The sequence below is a fragment of the Castor canadensis genome, chromosome 7 (genome assembly GCF_047511655.1).
Source record: "Castor canadensis chromosome 7, mCasCan1.hap1v2, whole genome shotgun sequence".
NCBI lineage: Eukaryota > Metazoa > Chordata > Mammalia > Rodentia > Castoridae > Castor > Castor canadensis.
The window spans coordinates 22,634,291-22,645,671 of record NC_133392.1 but is presented as its reverse complement, the minus strand read 5'-3'; positions in this window follow the sequence as shown (position 1 = coordinate 22,645,671).

Sequence of the window (11,381 nt, the reverse complement as noted above, 5' to 3'; positions counted from 1 at the left end):
TATAGTCTTGTAACATTAGAAAAATAATGCTTTTGCCTTTCCTTTTATTTTTCTTTTACCCACGTCCGTGTCATTTACCCATCTCGCTCTGGAAATGTGATAGGAGGCACAGAAAGAACCACAGGAAACATGTAGGCAGGATTTGGTGTTAAGCAATTTGTTTGAGATTCTAACCAAATAGTTTAGTGACCAGGAAGGTTGTCTTCTTGTCAGGCATTTGGCAAGCATAAAAGCTCTGTGTGTAGTGACAGGCAGGGCTAGAAGTCCTCCATGATCTTGGAGAAGTATAGTGTGTGTAAAACCATGCATTGGTCTAAGAATCACAGTGTAATTCTTATTTCTTACATCATAGTTTAACCTAGAGTGCTCATATACATGCTGAGTTTAGCATACGTATGTGAAAATTTTAATATTTATACGAAAATACCCTTATTTTCCTTTGTGAAGCTACAACTTTTCTAATCTCACATTTTACTCAGAGGAAGGCATGTGATTTAGGTCTGAACCTCTCCCTTAGTCACAAATCAGATGCATGGGTAGACACAGAGATAAATTGGAACAGATAAAACTAATCTTAGGAGATGGATGGGAAGACCAAGAGAGAAGAATGCCTTTTTGATTTTTTTTCTCCTATAATTTTTGTAGCCATCTTTCATCACAAGGGAAAAGCTCATCTAAGGATGGGCTAAATTCAGAGAAGAAATTGCAGCCTCAATAGGGAGAAAATAAATTGATGCTCTCATGTGTCTTAGACTCATGTTGTATATGAAAATAAATTTTATCTTTGATTGTTTTATGTAATTCATTTAGAAATAAAAAGTTACATTAAGCCGTTGAGGCAGGATTCAGTGGTATGTTGGTATATGTCAGGAGTACGTCTGCAAATGTTTATCAGTTGGATCTCTGATATGTATGTGGGGGTTAGGATAGTAAAACCCTTGAGTTATCCTATCTGCCAAGTACTGTAGTTTAAATATTCTCCCATGTCAACCTGAAGTCACTGAAAATGAAGCTGGAAAAAGATGTTGTAGAATTAATTCTTCCAAGAATATAAAAGCTGGCTCAAAACATCACTGGTCAAATTGCACACTGGTTTTTCAGTTTTGGGATTGAGCAGTCTAGTCAGTAGTAGAGTGCTTGTCTAATATGGCAAAGTTCTAGGCTCTATATTCAGCACCACTAAAAACAATAGAAAGAAACATTACACATTTTTTCAGTCTGTAAAGTGTTATAGTATGATGATGCTTAGAATTCTTTCTTTTTAGTTTGTAAATAAAGGGTGAAGAATAACAAACATTCCCACTACAACAATAGTAAGGGAGGATTAAGAATACTTGAAATACTTCATGAAACTCTTGCTTAGTAATGGAAGGTAGCATGTTTAGAGCACTAGCTTAAGCATTGGGGAGACATAAGATTTTGTGTGACAGCATTTAGGTTCCCCTGTCACTGTGGTTATTTAGAAAACCATTTTTCTGAGTTCATTTTATACACTTGGAAAAATTGGTTGTTTACCAATATTTAAGTCATGGATTTGAGAAGAGAAATAAATGTGATAAGCTTAGTTAATAAACATGAAAGGGCTTAGCATGATTCCTAGAACATGGTAAGTATCCAGTAAATAATAGTGATAATTATCATAGCTATAAGTAAATAATTTCCTACTTTCTCTCTCCTTTCCTTATAGGAGTCATGTTACACGTACACTAAAACCTGGATGCACTGTCCCTGGGGAATCTCTCATTCTACTTTTTTCAGATTGGGTAATTTCTGTTAATATTTTCATTATCTCTGACCTTACTATCTTTTATTTCTCCAGAAGGCTATTAAGACCATCAGTGTAGTTGCCAATTCATACATTTTACTTTGCAATCCTATAATCTCCAGATTTTTTTTTCTCTTGATTTTCACTTTGAGATCACTCTTTTCCTGTTAATTTAGCATCTGTGATATATTAACAGTTGTTTTTTCTGTTCAGTGCTTTACATCTTAATCTTGGCTAACATTATCCTGTTTCTCCATATACTTGGTAAATTTTATTGTACACTAGACATTTTCAATATCTGATACATTACAGATTCTGGCTACTGGTATCTTTCTATTGATAATTTATTCTAATAGGCAATTAAATTATTGGTTAATCACATTGAAATTGGGCATTCTTTACTTTGTACTTTGTTAGATTTTTCTTCCTTTGTTTCCTTCACATTTTCCCTTAGCCTTGTCCTTGCTCTTGCACCTATTTACTATTTTGCCTTAGCCCTTCTGAGGTTTCAGTGGAATGCCCAAAGTTATTACCTCCTGTTTAACTTGCTAGGGTTTAAACTTCAGGATCTCCCCTCTCCCCCACCCAGTGGAGGAGAGAGTAGCTGAATTTTCTACTAGTTTTGTATTGTTGGGTTTTTTTTTCCCCCCAGTTACAGAGTTCCTGCTTTCTGCTGGGTTCTGCAGTAAAATGGAAGGGGTCAGCCATGGACTTCAGATGAACGTTTCATATGCACCTTTCTCCTTTTTAGGATTATCTTCTCAATTTCAAACTACATTGTTAATAGTAGTCTCTGTCTTCTAACACATCAAATCCAGAAGCCTAGAATTTTATCCAGGAGTTTCAACAATTGTACACACCAAAATAATGTGAAGTGACCCAAAGATAAAACATGTAAAATACCGTGTCATTATCTTCCTTCAAAGGTCACCTAGTCTCAAATTTATGACAGAATTTTGCTATTCCCTAGTCTTCAAAGGCTATTGCTATTTTTTTTCAACTTTTCCAAAGCTTTAAAATTTTATTGAAGGGGAATTAATCTAATACAAGGTACTCTGGCATTACTGTGATTGCAGTAAATGTGTTCTCTTTCAATTTGTGCCATTTTAAGATGTCTCTCTTTTTTAAAAATTTCTTTTAGTTTCCTTATATTCAAGAAAAATTATGTCTTAAAAATATTGTTTCTAACTCTGATTATTTAGAATAGGTGAGGCTATTGCTTGTACTTCTTCAGATTGAATGAAGTTTTCAAAGTTAGTTATTAGATGGGTCTCTTTGCTAAGCATTTGCCTCTAAATGCACTTAAATGTTTCCCAGTAATGAGTAAGCATCAGTTTTTCCTACTATTAGAAAAGTCTTTACCCATTTTTAAAAATTTTGATCTAGGGTTCTGTTAACCATCTCCTGTAGAATGTGTTTTTAAAGGGTTTTGAGTGGGAAAATGATTTTATTTATGGTATAGCCGGGGTGCACCAGTGACTGACATGATTGTGCATCCATAACTTAATTCCTCCAGACTCAATGCCACTGAACCTGCACATACACACTAAGAAGGAAGACACAAGTAGGCTTGGGCTCCAATGAAACAGTGGCATGTTTGGTAGGTCCTGTTAGGACCCTGTCTGTGAGGCTAGTGCATAAGGTATAAAAGATTTTACAGGAAAATGGAGATTAAAACAGAAGCAAAGTTTGATTCACTAACCAAGTGAAGAACAGTGCTGAATGCTAAGAGATATACACCCAGAATTAGGTTAGGGTTGAAGTTTATAAACATTTAAGAAGCAAAAGGAGTATATTGCTGACTTTTTTTTAGTTTAGCTAACTGTCCCAAGAAGCCACTGGAGTGGTCAGTTTCTCAATGCTTTGCCTTGCTGAGGTGTGGTTTGTTAGCTTAAATGATCTTTTCTATGACAAGTGGTTGGACTATGTTGTCAATAATTTGCAAGTAGGGGTCTACATGAGTTCAAAAGAACAGTTTCTGAAAAATAAAGTAAAACAGATTTCCTGCCAGACAACCTGGAGTCCTTTACAAAATATAGTGGGTTGGGCTAATTTGAATTGGGGTCTTACAGTGTCAATGTCAGCCCCCTTTTTGTGCAGATGTGAATTTGGCTTCTGTTCATCCATATACCTGAGATTTCTCAGTAACTCTCAATAAATCTGGGCTATCCCCAGCTGCTTCCACACTTGCCAAATGTAAATCATCTCAGGATGCTTAAAGAAATAGAACCCACTAAGGAAAAGAGTAGAAAAAAACTCTTCAAAGTTTTACCTACTGTGTTACAATAAGGAACTAGTCTCTTTTCCCTTTAAAAAAAGTGCATCAAATGAACACTAAGTAAGAATATAATCATTCAGACTAAAAGAGTTCTTATCTCAGCTATGATCTTAATTGTGATTGATTTGAAATGTAACTAAGGATTCTCCTTGACAAGAGATATCACAGTGAGGAAAGTCCAAAGGTGCCAAGGGACTCACTTGCTGAGGCCCAGAATCCCTTTTCAAATGCCTTTGACCATTATTAGCAGGGGAAAGTGATGGTAACTTTGCCTCCTTAGATTTTGTTCAAGACCTATATATACTCTGATACCAAAAAATAGAGTAAGTGGAGTTATCCAGCCCTTTTCAAATGGAAGTACATATTGTTATTCTTCTAAATCTTATCTCTTAACTGTAATTTGAGTTCTCATTCTCTGCTTCCAGAAAACTTGAACACAGATGCTACTATAGATGTTCTGTGCTTTACAAGTGAAAGGAATTAAGGGACGCTTTGGAGACAATATGATATGAATTTATGATAAAAAACCCTAACCTATATAATCTCTGGTATTGGTCAGTACTGGGTTTGAACTCAGGGCACCACATTTGCTAGGCAGGTGCTTTGTCATATGAGCTATGCCCCTGTCCCTTTTTGGCTTTTGCTGTCTCAGGTTAGGTGTCCTATTTTTCACTTTTGGTCCATGCTGCCCTTAACCCATGATCCTCCTGATCTCTGCTTCCCAAGTAGCCGGGATTTTATGCCCAGACATGGGCATCTTGATTAAGCTCTTTATTATGCTATTGGTAGTTTGGGGATGCGGACATATGATTTTTAGACCTATGAAACAAATGTCCATTCATTGCAACAAAAACGGAAGGCATGTGAGGTAACTTTGTCAAATAAAAATTTGGTTTGAAGAGATAACTGGTCATAATAGGAAATGTAAGCAATGCTAGATAGTTTCCCAAATCAGACATTGTTCTCCCAATAGTCTCTTACTGGGCACCATTTGTCACTAAAACTATCTGTGGATTAAGTCATGGCTTCTCTGAAAGGACATTTTTGAAACAATTTGTGGTCATTAGTGGACAGGGGAACAATGGAACAGGAAGGTGACAATTTAATTTTTCATGTATTGATTTTGAGTTGTTCATGAGCGTTCTGATGGAGAAGATGTCCAGTGGATATATTGGTTAGGATTCAGGAGATGGATTGTGATTAGGGAATTAGGTTTAGCACTATCTGCATATACAAGATTACAGAAGCTATGAGCAGACCTAGAATTGGCTAGGGAAAGGATTAAAATTAAGATGAAGTATTTATAGTCAGCTTATAAACCAGATAATATCACAATTTCAATGAAAGCAAATTAGTCCCAAGGAGTTTACTTAATTTTTATATGAACAGTAAGTTATGAAATAAAAAAATAGAACCACATTCTTCCTCTTTTAGTAAAAAATATTTTTACATGACCACGATTTCTTCCTTGTCCACAAATATCTTTCAGAGTCTACTATGCTCCCAGCATGTATAAGGTGACATAGACATTTAAGAGACACATACAAGAAAACAAGAATAAGGCAGGAGCACTTGATCTGCCAGTGGTCAAGCTTCAGTGATTAGTGTCTTTGTCTCCATGTTTTCCCCTTCCTTCTTTTAAGAAGAAGTGCCATGCATCATGTGTTTCCAAGTTGTGGTCTTTATGCCACAACCATTTTCTTTCTATGAGAGTTGTATAGGGGGTTTCCTTGTGACATTTCCATATATGCGTGCAATGTACAATATTTTAGTTCATTCCCCCATTCTTCTTCTTCTCCCATGTCTGTCCTTTTTTTTTTTTTCCTGCAGTACCAGGGCTTGAATTCAGGGCCTACACCTTGAGCCAGCCATTTTTGTGTTATGTATTTTCAAGATAGGATCTCATGAACTATTTGCCCATCCTGGCTTTGAACTGTGATACTCTTGATCTCTGCCTCCTGAGTAGGTAGGATGATAGGCATGAGCCACTGATGCCTGGCCTATCTTTGTTCTTAAAATGAATATGACAGGTTTTAATGTTCCAGATTCATAAATGTATAGAGAACCATCTTATAAAGATGCCTTACTTTTGTCAAATAAAGACTTACTTTTGTTAAAGAGGAAATAAAATCCAGTTTAATTGTACTCTTCTTCTTAGGATGAAATCATTGTCCAGCCAGACTGAAACTCTAATTGTACCCTTGTTTTATTTTCTATTCTATGTAATAATATACTCCAAATTTAGTGGCATATGCAACAATAATCATTTTTCTTATCTCTCACAATTATTGAAGTTGTCTGAGTTATGATGGGCATTCTTTGTTTCCCATGCAATTGAGAATAGGTGGCGGATGGAACTGAAGCCATCTTGAAGGCTTCTTTACTCACAGGTTGATTCACAAGCTAAGAGGACTCAAAGACCTGAGATATGATTCTATTAGATTTCCTCAAATATTTCTAAATTTATGGGTTCTTTCCATGTGGTCCCCCTTGCATGATATCTTGCTTATGAGATCTTTCCATGTAGTCTTCCCTGAATAGCATCTTCATTGTAGCCAGTCTTCTTAATGAATCAGGGTTCTAAGTACACATCCTCCATAAAAGGGAAAGTTAGGCAGAATCTGTAACATCTTTATGATTCAGTCTTGGAAGTCATGCAGCATCATCATGCCATCTTTAATTTGTTATAAGGAAGTCATTAAGGCCAAGCTATTGTTGGGGGTATGTGGAATTGGATTCCAACTTTTGCTTGGGGAAGTGTAGAATCAATTTGTGGATATGTTTAAAAACTACTGCACCATACAATAAATGTTCTGTGCTTTAGGGTTATATGTTCATAAAGATAATGTTGTATTTGACAGTGTTACCTCATTTCCTTATTCATCTAATTCATATGTATTCTAATATCACAGTTATCTTTCCTTCTTGGGGAAGCTTTCACTCATCATAATAGCCATTGATGATGTCAGAACTATTTTCCTCAGTACTATACATTGCCTGAAATATTAGGTATCATTTTGCATGAACATTTGCCACCTCCCCAGATAGAAAATATAATAAGGTTTTAAAAGATAATAACATCTTTCAATGATTAATACGTTGGTTAATTCAGGATATTAGAGAGCCATTTATTTCATCAATAATAGGAACATAGATTATTCACAACTGACAAAATCATAGAAATTTCTTAATTACCTGGCTGAATATAGTATAGATAAAAGCTTAGGTTTGAGGATCAGGAAGCTTCAAATCTAATTTAGAAACCCTTTATTTATTTTTTAATATATATTGAATGAGCAAATTTTATCCCTTGTGAGCCACGACTCTATACTAGATAGAAAGTGCAAAATAAGGGCCTTTGAGTAGGGACCTACAGAAGGCCAAACTACCCACTTCTGCAGGGTAACCCTTGTATGATCAGCAAATCACTGGAGGCTGTTACAGACTTGTAACTCCTCAGCATTTTCTCAAGATAACCAGGTGGCATTAGTTTAGAGAAGGCTATAATCTCAGCAAATACTCATTAAAATAAAAGGTCTCTCCAAGGCCCTGGAGGGGAACTTTATCAGGAAGCCAATTAGTTTAGGTCCAACCCTGGACTCTCTCTGTTCAGAACTTTGAAATGACTGGCTTATTTCTTGTTTTATTTTCTTAACCTGTAATTAATTACTTCCCATTATGAATTCCCAGACCACAGGAATCATTTATCTATAACTTTAGGTCACTTGGAAGAAAGGTTAAATTTGTGAAAAGAGGATGCTGAAGGACTAAGACTCTGTCTCTCTCTGACTCCAGATGCGGCTCCCTAACCTGAGAATCAAGGTGTTCTATTATCCACCTAATACAGAGCTCTCCAATCAAGACTAAGCAGTGCAGCAGACAACAGTAGTTCCTTCTGAGACAAGTGTCACTAGGAAATCACAGTTCTGGGACAAAGGGACGATGACTGGTCACTGCTTTGATTCTGAAAGAGTACAGCCCTCTCACATCAATAGAGAACTGAAGCAGAAAGGCAGACACAGTAACATCAGGAATTATGTTAGATTACACTGATCTTTGTAAAATAGTAAATTTTATTCAGATATGATTTCATAATCTTACCATCTTAGAATCTTAAGGATTGCAGAATCTTTATTAGTAATTCCCCACCTTGTGCTTATACCAAACTGTTGACACATATTATTTAATTTAATGTTCACCCTGATATAAGTATTGATACCCCGTATTTAAGGGGAAAATTAAAGTTCAGAGAAGTTAGGTAATTTTTTAAGATAACAAATTAACAGGAGTAGAGAATAAAATTGAACCTAAGTTCTGCTGTTCACAAAATACGTTATTTCTCCTATATCCTACATTTACAAATACATATGTGTACTTATATTCTATACATTATATATCTTATATTAATTTATACCTACAAAGAACACAAAACAATAAAATTAGAGAGAGAATATCATAGAAAAATTTACTCAGATATGTTTTAATTCTTATCATATTTGTCTTGTCTTTCTGATGACTTACATGGTGGCTGGCACAGAGGGGAAATGTAACAGGTATTTGTTCAGTGGTGAATAAACCTGTGAGATGTGACAAGGGACAGGATGCAAGTAAGTCTTTGAGAAGAAGAAAAGGATGGGCCATCACCGGCAAAGATATTGAGGTGGGAAATTTGAATTGTTTTTTATATAGTGAAGAATTAAGTCCTAGTAAATCAGAGAATAAACAAAAAAGTCAATGGGAAATAAAACAGTTGAAGGTGAACTATCAATATTAATATACTTATAGTAGGTATGGAAGTATTTTTCAGTTAAGTCAAATTTTACTCCGACTAAAATCACTTCAAACATGGGACCACAAATAAGTCAAAACTTGGAGATTTCCCGAAGAACTTCATCATGCCACCTGAACTGCCCTAGCATAAGCTTGTGTTCAAATACAATTAGATTTTCATTCTCTATGCCATCTTCCAGACATAGAAGAATCTTGTCCACATTCGCTAGAGTAACCAACTACTCAGAGAAATGAGCTGGGAGAGTTAATATAATCTTCAAAGTAGTCCTCCCCACCCCTTGCATATTTATACTCCCTTTCTTCAGATTTTTAGCAGATGTTTTATATCCCTAATAGCTTTGAGGAATATAAACAAGGATAGGCTGTTGCCTCCAGAGAAGAGAACAAGTAAGTCAGTAGGTGAAAAAGAATAGTGTTGAAGTTGAATTCACATTTCAATCTACTGGCTATAAATCAGTATAACTGATACTGACATGTACTTTCTCCTGTATTAACATGTACAATGGATGTGAACCTAAACAAGTATATTACTTTTGCTTTATTCTCTCCACCCTCTCTCAAGTACACTAATAGAACACTTGCTTATGCTGTGATTACATTGAGTAAAACCCCATCTTTCACCCCAACGACTGTGTACTCTAATAAGAAAAGATGATGTGTAGGAATATGACTCAGGACCCAGCATATACAGGAAAAGAGTCAAAGGAGGTTAGGAAGAGGGAGTCATTGTCACACTGTGCTCAGGTATAAATAAGCTCTCAGCTCAGTTTTCCAGGTTTATTACCCCCATTTTGTAGATGAGGTGATAGAAACAGAGAGAATCTAAATATCTCTTCCAAATAAAAATTCTACAAAGTGATAAAGAAAGAATAAAACCCCATAATTTGCCTTCTATTGCATTATTACACACTGTCTCTAAAAATACAAAATATAAATGCAAAATATCCATCATAATCAGAAAAATTTTAGTATTCAAACATTTTATGTCAATGAACACATACCACCTTACATTTGGTTTAAATGTTCAACTATTTAAATTTATTGTTAGATTCAGACTAATGTATTAACGAAGCAAAATTTTAAAATTAAAGATTCATTTTACTGAAAGCAAAATTCTGTCTTTCCTTCCAGATTTTATATTATTCTACATGTCAGCCAGAAGCAATGGGTAACCATAATGGAAGATATAAGATAGATAAAATGACTCAGCTCTGGTGCTCCCTGGCACACTGGCACTAAGCCCTACCTCAGGAGTCTACACTTGCAAGTTTCCTGAGCTTTGTACTGGACAGAAACTGCATGCTCAGCTTTGAACAAACTGAAACATTTAGGGCCCTCCAATATCTTTAATTCATTTTCATAGCAGACATCCTGAGGAACCTAATAAGCACTTGGTCTATATCAAAGTCCCAGGCATTTCTTGAAATTGAATTTATTACAATCATCTGTTCTCTTTTCATGAAGCATGAAACAGACACAGTAAGTAACTATTAGACATTAATGTTCTAGGTGACTCATTTTTTGGCTGTAGCTATAACATGTACACACCATACACACACACACACACACACACACACACACACACACCCCAGAGGAAAGAAGAAACAGGCTCTTGCTCTTGGGAAATACCACACTGGTAAACAACCATGTGAGAGCTCCTTGAAGACAAAGACTGAGACTTTGCTTTCTATGTCCCCAGCACTCAGTACGCTGGGCTAAGTAATTACATATAGAATATTTGAACAAATGATTCAATGTACATTCAGTAAATCTTTACTCATTCATTCAGCAAATATTTATTAAACTTTGGTAAAGAAGATGGAGCAATTATATGGGAGAAGACAAGGATTATATTGTACATTGGATTTATACAGAAAAATTTACAAGAACTTTCTGAGATGGTAGAAAGGAACAGACTAAAGGAGGAGACAACTATGGCATAGAAAAAGGAAATATTTTATATAATGCATGAGAGGATAGTTTAGGTCCAGTTTTCTAGGAAGGAAAATGTGCATGTCTTCACCTAGTAGGAATTTTGAACCATTCTTTTGGTAGTAAGCACTGTTCTCATTTGTTTCCCCATTAAGATTTGATCCTACCATATTTCTTTAAGTTGCTAAGTTGTCCAGATAATTCATGTCTCCTTTCTCAGAAATAGTTTGTTGGTATATTAATTACTTGGAGCTTTTCCAGTTTAGGGGAGAGAGTTAAAAAGAAAAATATGAAAGTACCAACAACAATAGTATCTACCACATATCTTCCCCATTTCAAACTGCAGCTCTGTCTTTCTTAATTTGTTCCATTGCTGAAAACTGCATCCTTTTTTACTCCACTGGAATGTTGCTCTTCTACTTCCTTTTGAGGCTCAAATCCCTGCATCTTTTTCCTAGCTAACTGGGACCAAACATTCAGACCTTCTCTTTGGGAAGACATTTCTGGGGTTCCCTGAACGCAGTCTGGGTCAGGTGTCTCTCATCTCTTTGCAACTTGTGCTAATGTCAAGAAAAGGTGCACCCTTCTGTCATTGGTAGATCTCAGGTCTCAAAT